At 44.0% G+C, this 23,342-nt stretch overlaps 1 protein-coding gene and 1 long non-coding RNA gene across 2 annotated transcripts in view; both read left to right on the top strand.

Annotated features, from left to right (window-relative positions):
• The window catches only part of Bcl2 (BCL2, apoptosis regulator), a 162,437-nt gene that overhangs the window by 43,558 nt on the left and 95,537 nt on the right, over positions 1–23,342 (top strand). The window lies entirely within an intron of this gene.
• LOC134481474 (uncharacterized) overlaps positions 1–23,342 on the top strand; it is a 50,227-nt gene that overhangs the window by 14,652 nt on the left and 12,233 nt on the right. Inside the window, exon 2 of the long non-coding RNA XR_010056970.1 lies at positions 42–23,342. This exon is cut by the window's right edge and continues 12,233 nt beyond it. This is a non-coding gene — a long non-coding RNA (uncharacterized LOC134481474). The remainder of the gene's footprint in view (positions 1–41) is intronic.

Raw genomic sequence — 23,342 nt, 5'->3', positions numbered from 1 at the left:
GAGGACAGGAAGAGGATCTTTCCTTGGATTCTCTTTCCTAGTCCTCTATTTTCTAAATCTGTATGTGTCACAATGACACCCTGTATACCAGCTTTATAACAAGCCTTGGTATTATTGAAGAAAAAGCTGCTTATGATGTGTACTAAACATGTCAGGGAAGACTTTGTTCAGCAGGAGACCACTGTCTGTAATTGGTACAGGGGCATCCGCAATGGAATCTTGCAATGGGGAACAGAACATAAGTGGGTTCTGTCTGACCCCAAGAATAAATGGTAATTTATATCCAGGGAGCAGGGGAGGGTCAGTGGGCCAAAAAATAAATAAGAGATATCAGATCTCTTGTTAGATCTACTCAAGAGAATACTGGTGAAGGCAGGCCAAGATGCTAAGATAATGAAAACAAAGGGTACAGATAATAAAAGTGGAAGGTTTTGACTAAGTTGATGTAGTGGAATTCTGACTTGAACTAGGTTCTCTAGGATGGAGAACTAAGTGAAAGCCCAGAACTATGCAGAAAGAGGACTCAGAGAAGTGTGATTCCATTGTGATCAATAGAGAACATCTTTGTTAATGTAGACTAAGTCCTACACTACATTTTCCATTCCAACATGTCTTAGCTGTACTTGGCCTTCTGGGTTTCCATGCCACTTTTAGAGTTAGTTTATGAAAACTGACAGAAAAGTACTCCTTGAGATTTGGATTTAAATAGCATTTCTTCCTCATGATTTGTACATAAAATTCATTTTTGGAAAAGCAGGAAGGACAATTACATAATAATAAAAAATAAAAAGAATAAGGAAAGACACAGTTTTGCCATCAGCTGCCATTATTCAGTGACTTCTAAATATGTGTGGTCCTGGCGGAACATGCCATTGCTGAAGCTGGCTTTTTTCCTAAGCCACTGCCACTTCAAGATTCAAACCATTGCCTTTGTGACTGAGACAGAGAGGGCAAGGAGGGTAAAGCTAGACCAGAACCAGGACACTGATGAGTCAGGTTTCAATTTACCCTCTGCCCTTCATGAGTCTCTTTGATCTAAACTGCTCTGCTAAGTGAAAAAGGAAGAAGTAAGGAAAGGCAGAGTGTGCAGATGAAAAGGCAGGCTGTGAGCAGAGGGGAAGACAGCCTGTGAGTGAAGGAAGCCCATTCTGCTACAGGCATTACTGGGAGAAGGTCGAGGAGCTACTGTTTCCAGGGAAGCTGAGCCCTTTTGAAGGACCAAATAGTAGCTGTGTTTGCTTGTTTGTACCTTGGTTCATCACTACATGCTGGTAAGCGCCTTTCTGTGTAACACTCTGTCCTGGTGTCAGGAAAGTAGACAGATCAAGTCTTTAGTCTTATGGGGCATAATTCTAGTCCTAAAGTCAATAACTACTCCAAGATAGCATTGGGTTATGTGCATTTTACATACGAAAAAGGGTTAAGATGTGCAAGGAAGGAAACCCGTGGGTGTCTGGGAGACAGAGGGCATGTGGGAGGTCTCAGAGCAGGAGGTGGTGCAGTGGAAGGAGGACCAGAGGTTGTCTGGATCACCCATTAAAGTGCCTCTCAATGGTAGGGCACCATGGTGTCCTCTGTTCCCCACATCTGTCACAAGACAGATGTTAGTTGTCAAGTCAAGCAAGTTTCAACCACCATCTCCCCGACCTCAGGACATACTCCCAATCTGTTTTGACTCCCCTTCCTGTAATAAATGACAGATGTATGCAGAGTGACTAAAAGCAGTTTCACAGTTAAACTTCACACCCTGGGTATTTTGCCAAGCAGCCTCCCCTCTGGAAACACAGCCCCCTTCCAACATCCTGGAAACCCTGTTGGATCTGCTGCCATCTGCTCCAGGCTTTGCTTGGGCCTGCAGGGCCATTAGGGCAGAAGTATTTCTTGTAACTGGAATCTTATGCTCAGCCTTCCAGACATTGACAGATAATTGGATGAATTCTAAGCTGGAAACTGCAAACAGTAAACAGAAAACTGCACGTAATGCAGAACGCATGCCGCTCCCAGCCAGGCAGCGCGAGACTACCTGAGCACATCCTAGAGTTTTTGGCAACTGGTGAAGCTCATTGTCAAAAGAGGCTTCAGAAAAGGGCCAAGGCCGGATGTGTGTTGATATGCAAAAGTGGGGTGCAGATTCCAAGCGTGGCCACTGATAGGTGTAGGGGTGTCAAGAGCAGTCGCAGGGCGCTGCTTAGGTTGCCATGACTGACTGCAGATGTGCTGGAGCGAAGGGTTCCAGTCACAATCACGATTTTACAGTCACTCGTCCTTTAACATGGCCTCAGTAGCTTCCTGGTCTTCAGCCTTCTCATATCACACACATACTTATACTTGGTAAGATGATGGGTTTGTTTAATCAGTTTAACTAAGTCCTTCTATGCTGTAGCGGTAGACTGGAGCATCCTCTTTACCCTATAAAGAGACACAATTGCTTGACATCTAAGATATACAAATAAAGTTAAAACAGCCTATTATTTTTAAGAAAGAACCACGAATGTCTCTCTGTTCTCTAAGAATGAACTACATGGGCGACTACAAAATCCCTGTCCACGTGACCCTACTGCTTCTCAGCTGCCAGCTACCTGAACAGTCTGCGGTGGGCTCTTTGTCACTTTAGACCCGAGTTCTCTTAGCTGTGAAGAGAGAGTTGACTAAGGCGACTGTGTGGTTCCTTATGGCTCTGAGTGTCTGGTTTGTGTCCAAGACTGTGGTGACTCTGACATCTGGAGGACCTGAGTCCTTCAGCACCCACATGGCAGTTCACAACCACCTGCAACTCCAGTTCCAGATGATGGCGCCCTCTTCCGGCCTGCATGGGCATCAGACATGCGCATGGCGTACAGACACATATGTAGGCAAAATACTCGTGCGTGGTGGTTTGAATGAGAGTAGTCCCCATAGGTCCCTATGATCTTTGTTCTGTTTCATCATCTCTTTAGTTCCCTGGCCCTCCTTACGTCCCATCTCTGGAAGGACAGCTTAAGCTGCAATTGTTCAGGTCTTACACAATATGTTACCAGAATAGTTACAAGTTACAAAATGTTACAAGAATAGTTGTTATTCTTTGTCTGATTTATTTCACTTACTATTTCCTTCTTAAAAGTCAAGTGAAACTCTGGTGTGTGTGTGTGTGTGTGTGTGTGTGTGTGTGTGTGTGTGTGTGTGCGCGCGCGCGCACGCATAGCATGTATACATCCTGTATGCACACACCATGTTTCGTTATCCTTCTATGCATGTAACATGGATAATTCAGTGCCTTAGCTATGATGAAAAGTACTGGAATGAACATAGGAATGCAAAGACTTCTTTGACAGATGGATTTTAGTTGTGTTGAATATATGCTAAGGAGAGAACATGCTGGGTCACATAGAAATTAGGTTGTTGAGAAACCTACATTTTATTTTCCATCATGGCCATCCGATATATATTTTTTGTCACAGCATGAAGCCGTTTCTTGTCCACTGCACTCTCACTTGTAAGCAGTTAAACAGGATCCCTCTAACATGTTTGCCACGTCACGTCACTGAACTTTTAAATCTGATGTCCCTGATGATTATAGACGCTGAGAATTACTGCTATGTATCTGTTGGCCATTTGTATCTCTTCCTTTAAGAAATGTGCATTTAGATCTTTTGGATGTTTGTAAAAGTTGAGTTTTTTGGGTGTTTGTTTGTTTGTTTTGTTATTGAATTATTTGGGTTCCTGGTATATTTTGAATAGCAGTTCCTTGTTAGGTACATGATTTTCAAATATTTATCATGGTCAATTTATGTTTGCTTTTGACCTTCGCATCCCAGCTGGAGAGCATAAATTTTAGCTGATGACTTTATTTTCTTGATGTGTTTGTAAAATGAATCTTTTAAAGGGGTCAGGGGGGATTTTAGGGGGAGCAAGACTCTATTCAAGAAGGCCTTGGAACTTCTCAGTCAGCTGACACAGGCAAGACCCAAGCTTTGTATCTGAAAAAGTTTGCATGATGTAATTTCCATGTGCTTTGGAGGATTAGTTTTGCTAGAAAAAAAAATCCAAGCGAAAAGCCACACAGTGATTCTGACATAAGCTGGCTTGTTACCTCCTAGATCTACATCTCTGTTTGCCTCTCCCAAGTTCCTCGCGCATGGGAAACAGGCACGATAGGCACTGTTACTGCACTGTCGAACTCAAGCAGTTCGAAAGCGAAGCTTTATTTGGCTCCTGTCTTTCCTGTGCTTTTAGGCCAGGCTGTCAACAAGCCATAATGGAGAGAGATGTGCAACAGAAGCGGCCTTGGAAAGAGAAATTGAATTTATAGGCAGTAAGGTAGGATAATTAGTTTTTATATTTAAAAATACCCTCCATCCAGAAGACTCTGCCGTCTTTAGTAGAGAATGGGATTAAGTGTGAATCCAGTACCTTGAATAATTTCAAATAATCATGTGGCAACTGCTAGCTCTGTATAAAGTATACACATAAATCTGTGTGCAAAAAATCACAGAAAATATACATTCACGTGACTCATATGTGAATTAAAGTGCCACTTCAAGCCCCACAATGAAGACTGTGCTAATCATGTATACTTAGAATTCTCAGGCTTAAGGGTTATTGATACAGCATAAAAATAATCCCATTGGCCCAGGTCTCCTTTTTTTTTCTTTCAGTAATTATTTGGAGTTCAAAAATCAAATAAACAAAAACTTCACAGCTTCTTACGTGGACAGTAAGAACGGTAACTTGCACTTGTGTTTTGATAAAGCTCACTCTCCATAGAATGTGTACTTAAAAGCCCAGTGTAGGGATGGCAAGGGAGGAGGTCATCATCTTCAACCTACCTTCTCGGCCAGCCAGTATCTCAGCCCTGATCTCTATCACAATCAACAAATCAACAGGCAGAGAGCAGACAGTGGTTTTAGACCTTCAGGGGGTTTTTGGGGGGACTAGGGTGAGGAGGCTTGCTTAACCACTCTCGGGAGTGCTTCCTGTCTGATATGTGCTGTCTGCCCAACCTGGGTCTGTGAGGACAGAGAGGAAGAGCATCTGTCAGCCATTCTGAAGTTTCCACGTCTGGAGTCAGTCACTAGGTCCTTGCCTGGGGTTCAACTAACAAAACCTCTGTCCTTTGACGATCCTTTCAGCAGAGCAAAGCTAAGAATGGGATGAACCTGAGGAACGGAGCAGACAGGCTCCTCCCTCTGCTCTCTCCTTTGCCCTCGATGGGGGAGGATGCACAGGAATGAACCCCCATGCCCATTCTGCAGATCATAGGACGTTTCCATCGGCTCTCAGATCTTGGCTGAGTTCTCTGCCTCTGCTCATAAGTCTCTGTTTCACAAGTGAAGAAAAAGGATCGTTGTTAAACCGTAAACCTTCAGGTCAGCTTTGGTTACATCACGTTCCAAGATCATGGCCAAAACCTTTTGTTGAACTGAAACGCTAGATTGGCTTAGTTTGAAGTCACTGAGCCATTCATGGCCCAAGGATAGGAAAACTTTCTGTTGTCCAAAGGCGGTTTGTGGTGTGTGGATGCATTCGCTTGCATGGAAAAATGAGATGGATTTGGAGCAGCATTTGTGTCGTGGGGCAGAACAAAGAAAACAGTGGTACCCAAAGCACCGACAACTAGAAAAAGTTACATAGGCGCACACTTACTCACGCACTTAACATCGCCCGTTTCATCCAACCCCTAGATGTTTGCAGAGTCAGATCAAGTTTCGTTCTTGTTTACCATGGGCTCGTTTACATTGCTGACTGCTGGTTACCAGTGTGACTTCGTTAATAGGACACGTGTCTCTGTCATTCATCGGGGAAGAGAGCGACGCTGATATATGTCTTTTTAATTGATATTTCTCTAAAGTGTTGTATTTCATTTATAATTAGCATTTCCAACGATTTGTTTCTTAAACTTATTTATTTATTATTTATTTATGGTATATGGATGTTTTGTGCACATGTAGCTGTGCACTGTGCATTCCTGGTACCTAAGAAGGCATTAGAACTGGAGTTATAGACAGTGGTAAACTGCCACATAGGTGTTGGAATTAAACTTGAGTTCTCTGCAAAGGTATCCAGTGCTTTTAACTGCTGAGCCATCTCTCTAGCACCCCTTCTAAAGATTTATTATTATTATATTATTATTATTAAAAGTGTGTGTGTGTGTGTGTGTGTGTGTGTGTGTTGGTATGCACACATGAGTGTAGCTGATGGCAGAGACCAAAGGCATCAGATCTCCTGGAATTACAGGTGGCTGTGACCCACTCGATGTGGGTACTAGGAAGTGAACTTTGCTCCTTTGCAGGGGCCGGAGCCAACAACATTTTTAGCCACTGAGGCATCTCTCCAGCCAAGGTTTCTTTATATGTTTGTTTTATTTTCTATTTATGGATGTTTTGCCTACACCTGAGTCCGTACACTACCTGTGTGCCTGGTCCTCACGTAGGCACAAGGACGTCAGATCCCCTGAAACTGGAGTTACTGAGACTTGTAAGCCACCATGTGGTGCTGGAAATTGAACATGGTTTCCTTTGTAAGAGCAGCTAGTGCTCTTGACCACTGAGCCATCTCTCCAGCTCCTTTGTTTACTTTATAAGAACTCTAAGAGACATGGAAAGAGGACAAAGCTTGTTTTTATTCTTTATACGTTTAACTGTATGGCCTCAAAGAAAACCTTTCAATGTTTAAAATATCATTCTTTCAATTTCTCATTAAAAGGTAATATATTTGAAATACACTTGCTTATTAGCAGACAATTTATCAGTTACATTAAGTATTTTTAAATAAGTACTATGTTCCTGAGTTCAATAGGCAGAAGGTTGCAGGATGAGTGTGGCGATTCACACCTGTGATCTCTGTGCTCGCAAAGCTGAGGCAGAAGGATGGAGAGTTTGAAGAGAACTTCTTTCAGTAAATAAAGAATAAAACCTTCAAGAGGTTCCAAAAGACATGTAGTGAGGTCTTTTATCTTAATACTGTCTACAGACAAAGATATATTTTCTCAGGATCTGTGCAATTAGGATATTGTGATATGTACAAACACTCACACAAATTTTACATATACATACATATATACATGTATAGAAACATATATACATGTATCCATAGGTATATACATATACACATACATATATATACATACAGATACACACACACACAACTTTTCTTTTTGTGTATAGGGTCTTTAAATTCATGTAGCGTGTGGTGCAGTTCACTGCAGCTTCTTCTTTCTTTCTAAGACAAACTGTTAGCTGTGATTTATTCCCACACCCTCCCTGATTGACATTTAGGCTCTTTTTACTTTGTGATAGGATGGATGTTAGTGTCACCTTATCTTGTATAACTGTGGGGAAAAAAATCCTTGAAGTAGAATTGTTGTAGCCAAAAATGAGTCCACCATCGCTTTGATTGATTCTGTCACATTGCCCTGGTTAGAAGGTAACAGCGCACAGCCCCACCAGCGGCACGAGCGTTCACCTACTTCTCTTATACTCGGGGAAAATGGTAAGTGAGGCTGGCTGTTTCAGCTCGCGATTCAACTCGCCATTCTCTGATTTCCAGCCATGCCGTATATAGTAAACTCTTTAAAGTAAAAGGATGTATTCTCATCATTAAAGACAAATATATTTTAAAGATTTGCTGTATTTGCGCATTTGTTTCACCCTCTACTTCTTCAAAACACCAGCAAATTATATCTGCCTTCTAGGAAATTCAAGAGCTAGTCTCTACACGGCTGCTTTGCTAACAGTAACTAGGCTGCAAACGTTGGGAGAGCTTGTGTGTGCTTCATATGATTACTGAAACATACTGCTGAAATCTGATTTCAGCTGAAGTCTTTTTTTTAAATAATGCATTTCAGACTGATTTAATCAGGTTTTGGTTTGTAAGGGCACAGCACATGTTATGTTCTGAGAAACAATAAGTCAATTAAACACTGACATATGCTGCCTTCCACAAAAAGTACCCAGAAATCACATTGTAACTAACATGATAGAAAAAAGTTAGATAAAAATGGCTATTTCCTGGTGACTTATCGTTGTATCGAGCATTCGATGAAAATCCTCTGTGGCTGGTTTTGTTTTGTTTTTCTGTGTGTATGGTGTACGCATTTTCTTATACACGTGCAGGCCTGGCTGAGGTTAACATTGGGAGTTCTCCTTAGTAGCTTTCTGTCATACTCACTGAATCAGAGACTTTCCATTTAGCACAGAGCTCACCCAAACCATGGGTCGCCCTCAGCAGCTGGCTACAGGGATCCTGCCTCCGTCTTTTGAGTGCTGTAATCACAGGTGGAGCACCACTCTCACCTCGTACTTATGTTGGTACTGGGCCATACCGAATTCCAGTCCTCACGCCTGTGAAGTGAGTGCACTGACCACTGAGCCACCTCTCCAAGCCCCTATGTGGTTATTTGTGTGTCAATCTGGATGCTATCCTGGCCCCTGTCAGAAATTAGCGGCAGAGGAGATCTTATGTGCGTTGAGTGTCTTTGTTCCTGTCCCTTGCCTAGTCTGACAGTAGTCGCATGGGTCTCTAAGGGTGGGAACATGCCTTGTTCATCTCTTGGTAGACAACTTTCTGTCTCACATGGTCACTTTCATCATGAAAAGCTGCGTGACCACTTACTTCATGGCTCAACTGACATTTCTCCTCCCCCGAGAGTCTCCATCTACAATTTCTTCAGGCCATGAATCCTGTGGGGGGAGGCGTCTTTGGCAGATGTGAAATTCGAAAGCTGAGAATCTGTTGAGTTATGACAGTGGAGGATAAATACACTTGTCCCTGCAACAAGTTTGTGACTGAGACAGGAATAACATTTCTATTGCCAAGTTAAAATAGTCACCATTTTCTGAAAGGAAATTGCCCTGTAGATCTAAGAGTAGTTTTAAATTTTTCATCTATTCCATACAGTCAAGAAATGCATTAAAATCCTCTCCTGAAACTGGACTTAAACAACTTTTGTGCCAGAAAGAGATCTGGAGTTGACCCTGGGAGCAGTTCATCTTGATGTTGTAGGTGAGAAACTGAAGCATTGTCAGGGTTGGACTCATTGTACGAAAACTGTTCTTAAATCCGCTTCAGAAATCTTGCCTCCATGTGATTGTTCGTTTTTAATTCTGGAAGGGAAATCTGTGTTCTTTAAGAGTCAGGTCGAGAGTCTTCAACCGCCTCTTGGCGGTTCATCCTGAGAGAAAATTTGGTTTGTTGAAGATTCTCAGGAAACCACACAGACTAAGAAACGTGCATCCTTCTGAGTACTGTGTGCGCAGGCACATACTACCTTCTGACTACAGTAGGCATCGGCACTCACAACCTTCTGACAGCAGTGTGCGTAGGCACATGCATCCTCCGGTGTTTAGCTGCTAAGATAGAAATTAACCCCTTCGTAAATAAAGTCTTCTGGTATCTACAGATGATCTAAAGATCCTGTCATCTTCAATGGCCTCTCCACCACCTACTCCCCCCCCCCAACTTGCCCTCCACACTAGTCAGATAAATATTCTAGAAATGCATGCCCAGCCTTAGAGTCCTCCTGCCTAAACTTGTACCCATAATGGAAACCAAGGCTTGAACTTTATCCCTACCTCTTGCTGAACCCCTAGCCCAAACAGCTACAGCCTAGCCACCTTGTGATGTCCCTGGGGACAGGAGGGCATGACACCCCTTGACTGCTTTAAGAACTGATCCTGAGGAACTCCCCTTACCCTCTCTTCTTTTCCTGTTCCTACTTGGCCTTTCAGACACAGCTTCCCGACTGACTGATCACTTAACAACCAAGTACACTTGTTCATTCCGTGCTTTATTTTAGGATTCTAAATACTGTACCCCATTCACTCCAAAACCACAAGGAGAAGGAAGGCTCGTCATCCCTCGTATATGCATGTGGAAGCAGAAATCTAAAGCCACACAGCCTTGAGAACCAGAAGTCACTTGATTTTTTTTTATTGGTTGTGGCCTATGTACATGTACATGTTATGTATATGTACTTATAGATACACATATACATGCATGCATATGTATATGTAATTTATTTTTGAATAAGTGTATATCATAAAATGTAAAAGAGACATAACATGAGAACATCTCCTTTGTAACTTTACACTCTAGCTAATCCTCACTGAAAGCACGATCTTTATCAGTCTCCTGTGCCCCTTCCTTTGTATGGCTGTGTACAAGCATCTAGGATTGTGTGTCTTTCTCTTTGCCATGCCATTTCCAGTTTCCACCTTTCGTTGGCTTAACAGTCTGCCTTGGGGTTTGTTCCATGTCAATACGCTGAGAGCTTCCTCTTCTCCTTTCAGCCTAAATAAAAGGCCATGATAGTAACACACTGTAATTTATTTATTAGTGCCTTTTTGCTGGAAACTTAAATTGCTATTCAACTTTTGATGGTGCAAAGTTCAAACAACATGTTTCCTTCCGACATGATCTTGCCCAGTTATGCATTTACTTCTTAAAGTAGTAGAATTAGAATTTGCACGCAAGGATGTGTATGCTTATGGCTTTAACACATATTGATAATTCGTCCATCGTAGGGATGTGCATGTTTCTTCTTCCCTGAGAAACGTCGAAGTCTGCTTCTTCCCTCATACCCACACAGTGTCTGTATATGAAAACATTTTCATGTTCTGCTTTTCTAACGTGTTTAAATGCAGCTCTCTTGCGACCTCAGTGTCTCACTGCATTTCTGAAGTGTTTGGATTCCCTTTTTGTTAGCTGATTGTCCTTTGTACTTTGTTGGATCCCTTTTTTTTGTTATTGATTTATAGACATTCCTTACAGATTAAGGAAATTTGCCTTTTGTCTGTGATTTATGTTCCAAATAGTTCCCAGCTTTGTCATTGGCCATTTGTCTTCGTTTATGGTGTTGTTTCTCATGCAGAAAATTGTTATTTTCATGTAATCTGATTTACCAGGTTTCTTCTTTTATGGCTTCTAGGACTTGAATCATCACGACCCTGACCAAACTATCAAATACTATCTCTACATGCCTGTCTGTGTGAGGTTGTTTCAAGTAGAGAATCGGCTGACGGTTGTAGCTCAGAAAACATACTGTAGAGTCAGACTGACCCAGCTACCCTGGCTTCATCTTGAAATCATTCTGTAATCTTGGAGAAAATGGGGCTATCCATTGGAAATAGCTATATTCTATGGTTGTAGGTTACAATGGAGATCAGATATGACAACCTAGGGAAATGTCTGGTACTTACGTATGTTACGTTCCCTTTCTCCATTCGTTGACAAATAGCCCCAGGAGAACAGAGTCGTTTCTTCTTTTGAGTTTTTCTGCTACCTTGGCTTACCCTCCACCTACTCCAGAGGGGTCCTCAGGGGACCTGCAGGCTACGCTTGGGTGTTCATTTAGTTTGCTTTGGTGTTATCTTGAGTGGAGAGGAAAGGCTGGAGTTCTGACTGGAGCCATCTGGAGTGCCACAGTCGCTTCTCTCTCCCACCAGCTTTGTCCCAGCCTCAAGAGGATCCTGGGGCCGTGAAGCATCTTGACCTCTGTTTCTTTGCATGGATCACTGGGGAGAGTCCACTGAGCCTCCTCCCAGCGTCTGCCCGTCCCGCTCTGTGGTGTGCATGTGCATGTACACATACAAATAGTGATGCCCTTGCTTTCCTGATGTGGCATCTGTCTTGTTTCTTTTCACACAGGTGCAACTATGTGACAGTCCTCCAAATGTTTCATAGTAACCACACCAGGTAGAAACAGCAGGAGTTTAAAGCCGGCTGTGAGTGTGGCCTGATTTCTGTCTCTGTTGTTCCTTTCCGTTCTCCATTCCCTCAAAATATTTTCTTTCCTCTCTCTCTCCCTCTCTTTCTCCCTCCCCCACTCCTCCCCCTTCCTCTCTCCCTCCTTCTGTCTCCCCCGCCCCCAAGGCACCTTGAAATCCCTGGAGTAGAAGACGCAGTAGTGTAATGTACAAGGCCACGTCAGATTTAATTTTGCAGCTACTAGCTGTTAATTAAAATAATTCTTAGTGGGGGTTCTGAATGTCTTGCTCATAGGTAGATGTCATAGCAATATGACTAATCTAAAGCATGCTAGTCTAGTACCAGGCAGAACATTTTGGAGGGAAAAGAGAGAGTGCATCCCTGGGGAGATAATTCTGCAGGAGATGGCAATTAGTGGGCACACAACTGGTCACTATTCAGAGGACAAGTGACCGTAGAAGTATTAGCTCTAGTGAAGACATCTCTGTCATACTCCTCCGCCGGTCCCCTCCCCCAAGACTCAAGGATCGTCACAGAAGTGGACGCAGAAAGAGTGTAGGACCCAGGAGTAAACATCTGCAGTCATGACAGGGCCCTTACAGGGGTCAGCTCACAGCAGCTGTGACCGCATGCTCCAAACCCACACAAGATCAAGCCAGAGGGAAGAGGGACTCATGAGGTTCCACAGTCAGCGAGGAGCTGTTGCCAATTGGTGGCTGCTAGAGAAGGGAGAATCAGTTTTTCTCAGGGCAGAGGTGACAGAGAGGCTCCCTAGACTCCAATACATACGCATGTCACAGCAGCAAGCAGACCCCTTGGGTTAAAAGGCAGAGCTCATGCTGTTGAAATGGAAGAGTGGTGGGAGACAGGGGAGAGACTGGAGGGGAGACGGGAAAGGCTTGCGGATGGATTTGAGCAATGTATCTGTATGAAATTCCCAAACAATAAAAAAGAAACTAGGTAGATTAAAATAATTTGCTTTTTGCTAATTTGAACGCAAGTCTTTACTAGAGGCAGGTAACATGAGAGGAGAAAGGCCTGGCTTATGAACACAAGAAAAGGACCTATTGGGTGTCAAGCATTTCACTTATGACCTGTCACTTGTGAAAATCTTAGATGTGTCTTTACCGCATGTGTAAGAAGAGTTGGAGACGAAGCTGGGTGACAACATTCTTCATACTGCAGCGACGCAGGGGTGGAAGGCAATGAAGCTTATTTGAGGCCCTGGGGTCTCTAGCTGATTGCATGGCCTTCTGGTCACATCCAGTACAGAAAGGGGTTAGCCCGTGAAGAAGAGACTGCTTCAGTGAAAAGAGAAAAGTAATGAGCACTTTAGAAAGAGAAACGTAGTGATGCCTATGAATTTTCTTCCTGGTTGGGCTTTTTGATCCCGTGTTCTGTATGACAGTTTAGTATGGTAGATGAGAGGGGGTGGGGACAGGAAGAAAGAAAAGATACCGTATGCCCAACCCCCATTCTGTTTGATAAAAGGTGCCTCCTTGGCACCTGACAGACATACACAGGCTCTGAAACAGTCCTGGGAGTCTGTTGTAATGGAATACTGCTTGCTTGGCTCTGGCAAGAAGCCCACTGGACATAAGGCTGCACTGGAGTCATGGGCCTAAGGGCTTAGCTGCTTAAAAGTGGCCAAGGCTCCTGAATCCCCATGCTGTATTACTAGAATGTTCTGCAGCTCCAACACCTCTCAAGCCTGGTTTCCTGCTACTCGTATGTATTGCTCAGATAAGGCATGGGTGGGCTCACTCCCACCGTCTGCCCACTACCTGACATTCACTTGGGAGCTGTAGGTCTTCCCAGAGGCATGCCAACCTTCTGTGAGAGATTTCAGTTATGTGTCTCCTTTGTTTCTAGAAGGAACCGTTTTCCCCAGCTGGAGAGCCTGCTGTATTCCTTCATGTTTTGAAAACAAACTGCAGTGGGCGATTCTGGCTCTGTGACGATTGGATGGCTCTGTGCTCTGCACAACAATCTTCCCTTTGTATTAAACGTCTGAAAACAGGAGTTCCAAAGCACATTTCCATATTCCCTGTTGACATGATTTCTTATTTTACTTTTTTTATTTGGGGACAAGAGTTTGGTTTTTGCTTTTCTATTGATTTCAGATGTACCCTCTTTGATGACTGAGAAACTGTTGACCCATAGCCTTAGACTGTCCTTGTGCAATTGGGAGTGACCGTTTCCCTTCTCTCTGGGAACGTCTTGTTGGACTCCTTAGGCTGCAGTGAGTGGCTCCCATCACAGTGGGACGGCCAGCGGCTCAGCGCTGAGGTACCCAATCTACTTGCCTGACCCTGAGCTGTGTAGCTGAACTGGCCACAAAGGGACAAGATGAGGAGATAGACCAAAACAGCCACATACCACCTCCTTTCTAGAGAGGCAGAGGGGCTGCGCCAGAGCTCCGAGAAGACCTAATTTGGTCAGAGAGTAAGAGATGACCGTGGTGGAGACTGGAATCCTAACCCTCCACTGAGTTCCATACTGTGCTTCTTTAATTTGTTAGCAGTCACGTCTTCACATCCTGGAGAGGGAGGAAGGTCAGCTACACAGTGACAACTATTTGTGAGCAAATACCCTTTTATGCCAAAATACCATTTCCTATTTTGTTTTTACTTTTACTTAGGCTTTGATTACAAGGAAAACAAGTGGATGTACTCTCATGTCTAGCAAACCCATTATTATAAAAATCCAATTCAGTATGACAAACTAGGACATTTTTTATTTTTCAGAAAACTCACATAAGCCTTTCCTTCGATAGTATAGATAGTACAATGCAATATTATATCATATAGCATAATAAATATAATTTATACTCCGAGACAATTTTTGTGAAATTCAAAGCTATTTCTTTTCCTTATTCATTTGTCAAACAAACCCTGGCCAAGTTGCTGTGAGTAGCACAGCTGCCCCGCCCAGCTCTCCTTCAGCCAATGAGAAGGCGGCAAGCCATCAGTCGGTGCTAACTACTCCTTGCGCCTTATTCCTTTGGCAGAGGTTTGTGTTGGGTTTTAGCCGTGCCCAGAATCACTCGTCTTTTCCAGATGTGAGCACTTAGGCTAATGTCTCTCTGGGCAGATGGAATACTTACTCTGTCTCCCATTCCTGGGCGTCAGGCTCTTGACATCCCTGGTCCTGGACTTAGGAAGCTCGCGACTTAGCAAGAGTCTCAGTGAGCTCTGGGCATGGGATGGGTTGGATTATTTTCCCAGTGGAAGAGCAGTCTATGCTTCCAGTCTGTTTAACTTGCCTTTGCACACTGCAACTGGAAAATCCCTCTCTGAGCAGACAAGCTCCTGTGACCATGGGAAGTGCTGGCCCTGAGCACCCGACAATGCCCATTTGAGCCAGAGAAACCTGGACGCTGTGAACCCACTGAGCCTCCCTTGGGGTCTGATTTCCCCGCTTTCCTTTTCTAAGTAAAGTGACTTGCAGCACAAAGTGGCTTTACCTGTTATGGGCCGTTCTTGTTGGAGGATCTTTTCTGTCTGGGTTTGTTCCCTTTCCCCTGACCCTGTAGTGTTTGCTTCTGTTTGCAACTTCATTTCTTGCTTAGGAATCGTGTTTCTCATTTCTCTTACTTCATGATCTCCCACTGTTTGCTAGAAGGTATAGGCATTTTGGATTAAATTACTGGTTTCTTATACAGAGTTCTCACTCTTTATAAGCCCAGCTCCTGACCAGGTGAGTTCTGTTCTGTTCCTCGGGACTAAGGGACTGTCCTGCCCCAGCTGTCTGTTACTGATCTCTGCTGGCTTCCAGCCCTGCTTATCAAGGTGACTCAAACAGTCATCCCCTGACCACTGTGCTCTACTGAGTCAGACAGCTTATAGACTAATAGCTACTCAAATCTCTTCGGGTAAAATAATGCCTTAAAGTCTTAAATTATAGCCTCAAACAATTTACATAATAAATCGAGAGTTTGGGGACTCCAAGGAGTATTAGCATGTTTTGGGTTTTGTTGCTAGGGAACTTGGCCTTGGAACTTCAATTGATCTCTCTCTCTCTCTCTCTCTCTCTCTCTCTCTCTCTCTCTCTCTCTCAAAACAAATGAGTGCCTTCATGTTTGGGACCATAGGGAAAGGCTTAGTAGGTTTATCCAGTGGACAAATAACTGAACATATTTTGTGTTGATGTTGACCACAGACAAACAGCAGATGAGCAGTAGCTAGGCATGTCCAAGGCATAACTAATGCATCACGTTCCTGGATCATCTGAGTTCAAAGGTTTGGTCTTCATCAAAATGCTCCAAGGTGATGTTTTTGAAAGAGAGAAGGGTGGAGGAGGCCAGCTGTGGAGATGGGTAGCAGACAATTACCTAGCAGGTGTGTGTACCGAATATAGCTTCAACTGGGTCCATGATCTCTCCTGTGTGAGAGACTAGTTGGAAAAGTTCTAGTAAAGCTCACACAATAAAAACAGAGTCGATTAATTCTTTCTGTTCTGTAGAGCTTCATGCAGAGAGTGGGGTTCTGAGCTGTGACTCTCTTTGTTGGTGGCATAATTGCCCCTGGCCTTAGATAGTTTTTTGCCAGAGTGGCCTTGTCCCTTCAGTGTGAAGTAGAAGACTCTGGCTGAGCTTAAGACTGGCTGATGGCTAGCTCTGATGGCTAGCTCGAAGGGATTGCTTGGGGAAACCTGAGGCCAGGATGCAAATAAAGGCAAACAGTTTCCCCTTAGGTAAGATAGCTTTGTTCTGTTTCCTGTGTGACCCCTGTTAGGCATTTCATTCAGGTTTCATCCACCTGGCAATGGTCAGTGCCAGGCACCCCAGCTTCCCCAGGGCTGTGTGTAAACAGTCCTCAGCACAACCTTTTCTGCATGTGACCTGTCTCCGGGCAGCTGATTCTTCTGGTCACACTAGGGACCATATCAGTCTTCCCTGTGCTAACGCTGCCCACAGAGGGCTGTGCAGACATCTATGGGAGGTGACAACATTTTTCCACAACCTCCTGAGTGGCTGGGTTCAATGTGAGCATTCTTCTTAGAGGCACAATGACAGCTAGGAGAGTCACATCCTCTTCTACTGCACAATGAAGACCCTTCACCACGGCCATGGGTGGCCACTTAGAATCTCTTTTTGTGGAATGGATAAACATGAGTAGACGTTTGTGAGAAAGCATTGTAGTGAAGTTTTCTGAAAATGGATGGTTAAGTGATTGCAATTGTGGCCGGACTGTGTTTTCCATTTTTAATCTACTGAAGGAATTCATGGATGAGTCCTCTGCCTTTCTGTGTTCATTATGGTCAATTCTTAATCATCAAAGTCAGTACAGAAAACCACTCACTCACAAGACAAACCTAGGAATGGCCCCAAGATCATTTGTATTTGATTTTGAGTTGGAACCAGGAGGCGTGTAACATCCATGTACTCAAACATTAGCTGGCTGCGAGGTCCGGTCAATGCTACCCATCTTCTCTGCTTTCTCGGGGAAGACAGGGAGAGAGTGTGTGGAACTGATACATATCTGGTACAGGAGCCGGCACAGCTGGGGACCGGGGTAGCAAATGGAAGAAGTGTCAATCCTCACAGTATAATTAGGCATGGAGGAGATCAGTATCCTTCTGAAAAATCACAGGAAGATTTTATGGATGCTTTACAAAACATTGAATAACGCCTATGCGTGATTAAAACAACAACCTCAAAGACTTCATAAAAAAATAACTGGCCTGTGTCACCTGGCTGGCTTCTCTCTTAAGCCTACTTCCCTCAGATAGCCTTTACATTGCTATACCTAGTTAGAGTCCTTTGGGTGAGTGCCTTCATCTCTGTAATGTCAGAAGTCTACCTTTCACACTCATCTCCCGGGGCTGCTAAGTACCAAACACGGGGTGCACAGCACAGACCAGCAGGTTCCATGGTCTCCTGGTCTCCTGGCTGGCAGTCCAGGGTCAAGAAGGAGCAAGGTCACGTTTGCTGCTCTTCCAGCTCCTGCTGGAGACCACTCATCCTTGACATTCCAATTGTTGGCCATGTGAGCATGTGCGCACAAGTGCATGCGTGCGTGTATGCGTGTGTGTGTGTGTGTGTGTGTGTGTGTGTGTGTGTGTGTGTGTGCAGGCCAGAGGTCAAGGTCAGCTGTCTCCCTCAATTGTTCTTCACCTTAATTTTGAGACAGAGTCTCTTACTAACCTGGACCTCAATGTTTGGCTCGAGGAGCTGCACAGCCTTGGGGACCTCTTGTCTTCCACCTCCCAAGCACTAGAGTTACAAGTGAATACCATTATCCCCAGTCTTTTACAGGAGTGCTGGGGACAAGAACTCAGGGCTTCACACACTTGCATGGCAAACACTTTACCAAGGGATCCATATCCCCAGCCCTGTGTCTCAGTCTTGAAATCTTTCTTCTTCCTGGAAGGACTCAGTTCTACTAAATTAGGACATTGTACTTAATATCTGCAAGGACTTTACTTCTGGATCCAGTCATGGACTCAGGTAGCAAACACTTGAATGTGTCTTTCGGGATTCACCATGACACCACTGCTAATCTTCACACAAAACCGTAGCCTGTGTTGTCTTCCATTTAAGGTAAACGGAAGTTTCTCCCATGTTCTCCCCCAGCACTGTGTCCCAGGGCTCCCTCTCCTTCACTTCCCTCCAGCCCAATCCCTGTACCTTCATTTCATATTCCCATCCCTGTGCAGAGTATAACCCATTAAAGACACATGCGTGTTGGCTTCTGTGTCTCCCGGCCCCACCCCTCCTGTCAGGCAGCCTCACAGTGGATGACACCGTTATCTTCCTTACCCGAATGATTCCCTGCTTGGTCCTTTGTACTTTCACTGCAGAATAACTCACTATTTGTCCATCGCCGCTGTGGGTAAAATGATAGAATTTGAAAATCAATAAGGTTTGTGTTCGTTGTTCGTACGACTGCGAATGCTAGGTACATTGGCTCTGCATGCTGTCTGAGCTGAGTTAAAACACTTTGTACTGTTTGTGAGGTGACAACATAATTTCTGTTGGCATAGCACTTTAGAATCTTCATTCGGTTTGATGTTAGACGTTAGATGGTGGTGAAGTTTTCTAGCTCTGCATTTGGAAACATCGTTGATTGGTACATGGAACTCCTCCTGTATTACAAACTGAAATGAGACTCTGTCCTCTTACAAAGTGTTTGATTACACAAGGAAGTAGGCACAGGGATCTCTGATCTCTGTTTGCTAGGTTCGAGCATCAGGTGATTGAAACAGTAAGAACCAAACTACCAGATTTCAAAACTCTTTCCTTTAAAAACATTTGAAGGCAGACACGGAGATGTGATTTCTTATGTTGCTCGATTGGAAAGTTATTATCTACTTCCCTTTTTAAAAAGAGATTTTATTTATTTATTTTTTGTGACTATACTGATTTCAGACACAGCAGAAGAGGGCATCTGATCCCAATACAGGTGGTTCTGAGCCACCATGTGGTTGCTGGGAATTGAACTCAGGACCTTTGGAAGAGCATCTCTCCAGGAGTAAATAAGAACTACTTAATATTGTCACAAAACAAGAAATGGCTCATCTTGGAATAAGTTACATAATTTTAAAATGGAATGAATTTAAATTTAAAAAACAAACAAAACCAAAAAACACCTTCCTTCTTTTGCCAAGTTTTTTCCACTTGCTGTAGACTGGTAGAGTTCAGAAGATGACCTGTGTGTCCTTGGAACCTCCTTTTTATTCTGTTATCCATACATATTCATGTATGGGATTTTAATAGACGTAGAGAGAGCCAGACAGCTGGGCACTTTCCGGAGTGTGGCGTTCGATGTGAACCTTAGTTGAGTACAGAGTTGAGTCTGTCACCTTTTCATGTGTGACACTTCAGTGACTCACACTTTCCTGCGTGTATTTCTTTTTTCTTTTGCTCCCCCCCCACCCCCCATAAAGTGATGCACCTGGGCATATCTTAGCAAAGTCGTTTTGTAACTTGAGTTGAGGTGGCTGATAAAAGGTAGGCTTTCAACCTGTGCACGGTGACAGCAGTTTTATACACGCTACAAACGGAAGCAACATGAGTCTACTGAGTGTGCCTGTTCATTAACCAACCAGTAGGCCAACTCCTTGCCTTAATGTACAGTTTGGGATGTTCATTAATTAGGGTTGGTCTATTTCATTGCCACTTTCAGTTGAACTTAGTTTTTAGATGACAATGGTTTTTAATTGCGACACTTGTGGACCAGATAGGCAGAATATGAATTTCTTCCTTTTGGAGGGATTGTCGGGAACCGTCGATTGGTGCCTGCAGCTGGTGAGGGCTACAGGGGCTCCCACCCAGGCTGGCAATGGCTCCTCCCAATTTATGTTCTGAGCCATTTCAGGTTTTGTTTGTGCGTTTGATTTTAAGAGCTGGGTTTGAATGAATCAGGTGTGACTTTCTAGTTAGAAACATTCAAGACTGTGTTCTGTAAGGTATGGGTAGTGACAGTGTTGGAGCCTCGGAACACAGGCCCGGCCCTGCAAAAGGAGGAAGAGGGGGCTGAGCTGTGATGTCACTAAGCTCTGTCATTCTGTCTGAAATCATGGTTTATACTGAGCAGCCTGCTTTGTCATTACTTCTCATTGGTGACTGGTTACATATTCTACGCAAGGGTCTGTTTATAATTCAAGAAGCTGGGGAAAGTGGCCCGGGCTAAGTCATACTGATCTCTTCAGTTCTTTGGGGCCTCAGTCAGTAAAGGAGAGATTGTGGAATGAACTGCCAGGCACTTCTCTCTGCGTGCTGTCTTCCACATACCCTTGCTAGGAATAAGCTTGTAAACCCACTTCGGTCCTTTAGGTCTGGACCACTGGGCTCTATCAGATGTCCAACCCAGGCATAGGCAGAGCCTGTGTCTGTAACTTTCTTTACACTTCACCTCTCCCCACGTTCCCCAAGAGTTTTGGGAATCTTTATGTTCTTTTCAGACCAGTGTTGCAGGGATCTGGAGCACACGCTACCCATTGGACTGCCAGGACAGTGCCTGCGACACTCCCTTAAAGAACTAATCTTGACTTTACTTGAAATCTAATACTCGGTGTGACAAACAGCAGCAGGACCTCCCCACTCAGTTCCTTTTCTGTGGTCCATAGTTTGGATACATGTATTAATTTAGAACCCAAACATTTGGACATCTCACTAACATGAGACTGTAAAAGCTGACACTGGCCATCATAACCCTATTCAGAGGAGCTTCCTCAGAGGAAGGTGGATTTCCACTGAAGCGTGTCCTAGTCTTTGTTCAGTCACGTTGTACATGGCCACTGTTGTAAACCAGAAAAAGCTACCAGGCAGGCATCCCTTTATCTCGAAAGCAAACATTCTCATTGTTACAAGTTTACTGTACATCAGAGTTTTCTATTAAGCCAAGGCTGACACACTCTGACTCCTGAAAATAAAATCGGTGGTGGGAAACCTCCAACGAGCTCTCTGTGGGTGGAAAGGAACAGCGACCTTGTGTGTAATTCAGGCACATGGGACACAGGTGGGGACTGATCTCGATAGGAGAAACTTGGCAGAAAAGGGAGGGACAACAGTTTTTGGAATTTGAAGTTTTTCTCCTTGGTTAGTTCCTCATAGCCACAAGTATGCGAATTCTTACTGTCTGGCCCACAGTTTATTGAGAACCATTTTCTAATATGCCGGGAAATCCCAAATTAAAAAAAAAAATCTGTTTCCTAACAACAGACAAGTGTTTTTTTAACTCTAGCAATTATATCATTCATATCTAGATTCTAAAAGAAATTAGAAAGTCTCAAAAGTCCATCGCAGTTTGCCGCTGCTGCCAAAGGCTTAAGACGGAGAGATTTTGGCCTGATGTTTGGAAAGGGATTCGAACCTACTTGCAAAGACTCTCTGGTGCCTAGGCTGCTCTAAGGATGTGAGGTAGTGTCAAGAGCACAGACAACATGAATTCTTTTCTGAGTGTTGCAACGTGTCCTTGTGGAATGATGGAGCTTTTGGATAAACTTTATAGGCCAGCAGGTTAATAGAAAGAAAAAACAAGAGGTCCTTGAAATTACCATTATACACAGGGAGCCAAATGTGGTTTTGATCACAGTGATATGTACCCCCCCTCCCATGTAGACTTTGGTTAACTACCCTCTCTTAAACGTTGGGTTGACATTTACTGTGTGATTATTTTTAAGAGCCTTTTGAGGTCTGACCTTCTTAGAATCTGTGATGTTATGAAGTCACAAGTTAAAGGACAGGAGACCAATGAGCAGACTGAATGGGCAGTGTCCACAGTGACACAGAGGAAAAATCGACTGGACTTAGCATTTAGTAAGGTAATTAGACGTGAAAGAGAAACGGCTCTAACTCACAGTGCTGAGTATGCCCATTATAACAGTAGCTCCTTGGGACACTTGCAGGCATCCATTGCTGAAGATTTTGGAAAACCTCTTGGGAAAGGCTGATTTGACAGGGTTCTCGGCTGCATCTCCAAGTCCTTGACAGACTTGTGTACAGTGATTGTGAAATGAGTGTGGTGATAGTATAAGACATTTCTGAAGTGCCTGACACCATGGAGTGAGAAGTATTTTGTCCCCAACTAGCATCTTGATGTACCCGAAAGTGGGCCAGACAGTAAGAATTCGCATACTTGTGGCTATGAGGAACTAACCATGGGAAATAGTGCAAAATTCTGCCCTGCTGCTATAGCGAGGTAGGACATGGATGTCACTTGAGTCAACTCAAATGACCATGCTGAGCTTCAGTCACACACAGGATCTGGAGGAGGCCCACGATGACTAAGAAACTAATTTGGGAACTCCCAAGCAAGGGTTTCACTGCCTATGTGACTAGGGCCTGGGATACGCTGTGGGAGACAGCGTCCTACCAGATTATTGATTCAGCACCGGTTTGGGGAGGATCCATAGTATATATACCATCGATACATTTATTCTTGTTCAGCTTCCATTCATTCGGGGAAGCCCCAGAGCGAAGAGAAGTGTGCAGTATCCACTGCGGGTGCTTTGTTGAACTATTTCTACATTTCTTGGAGCCCACAGTCATCTGACCACCCCTTCTGCACTTGAAGTCAGAATCAAACACAATGGGAGGAACCTGGAAGTTAAACTTGATACACAGGCATCCTTCTTTGTTATGAGGGACGTGGCCTCTGGTTGTTGGTTGAAAGTGATCTTCATGTTTACTTCTCGTTGATGACATAGGCTAGCGGGCTGTGGCCGATTTCTTTGGGAAAGAACACTTCCGTTCAGTGGTCAGGTTGGTGGATTTTTCTCTCCACTGGGTTTCTCTGCCTGGGAGGCCTTTGGAAATGCTCTCTGAAAGGTTGAGCACTTATTTTGCTCATGTTGTGAGTAGCGTCTCTCTGACCTTCTGTTATTTACTAAAACAGTCCACCCTGTTTTCTTTTAAGGGAAGCATGAAAGGAGAGGGAGTCAGTTAGAACACGCTGACTTTGGTGTCAGAAGCGTAGCTGGTGAGCTGCTTGGCTCATGCATTTTTTCAAGCCTCGGGTCATTGGCCTCTGCGTTTCTTATTCTCGTGATTTGAAGGAGTCTCCTGGAGGATGCTATATTCTTCACTAGAGCAGAGGCGTGTAAGGCTAGGAATTTGTTTAAAACATCTCACTACGTTCAGAAACCCTGAGAGCTGTTAGGGAAGTGTAGGACATGGTTGGTCATCTACGCCTCACCTGTTTTGAGCAGCGGCA

This window comes from Rattus norvegicus, chromosome 13 (genome assembly GCF_036323735.1).
Source record: "Rattus norvegicus strain BN/NHsdMcwi chromosome 13, GRCr8, whole genome shotgun sequence".
NCBI classification, from domain to species: domain Eukaryota; kingdom Metazoa; phylum Chordata; class Mammalia; order Rodentia; family Muridae; genus Rattus; species Rattus norvegicus.
The sequence above is the reverse complement of the archived record's forward strand: the minus strand, read 5'-3'. Positions and strand labels throughout refer to the sequence as shown.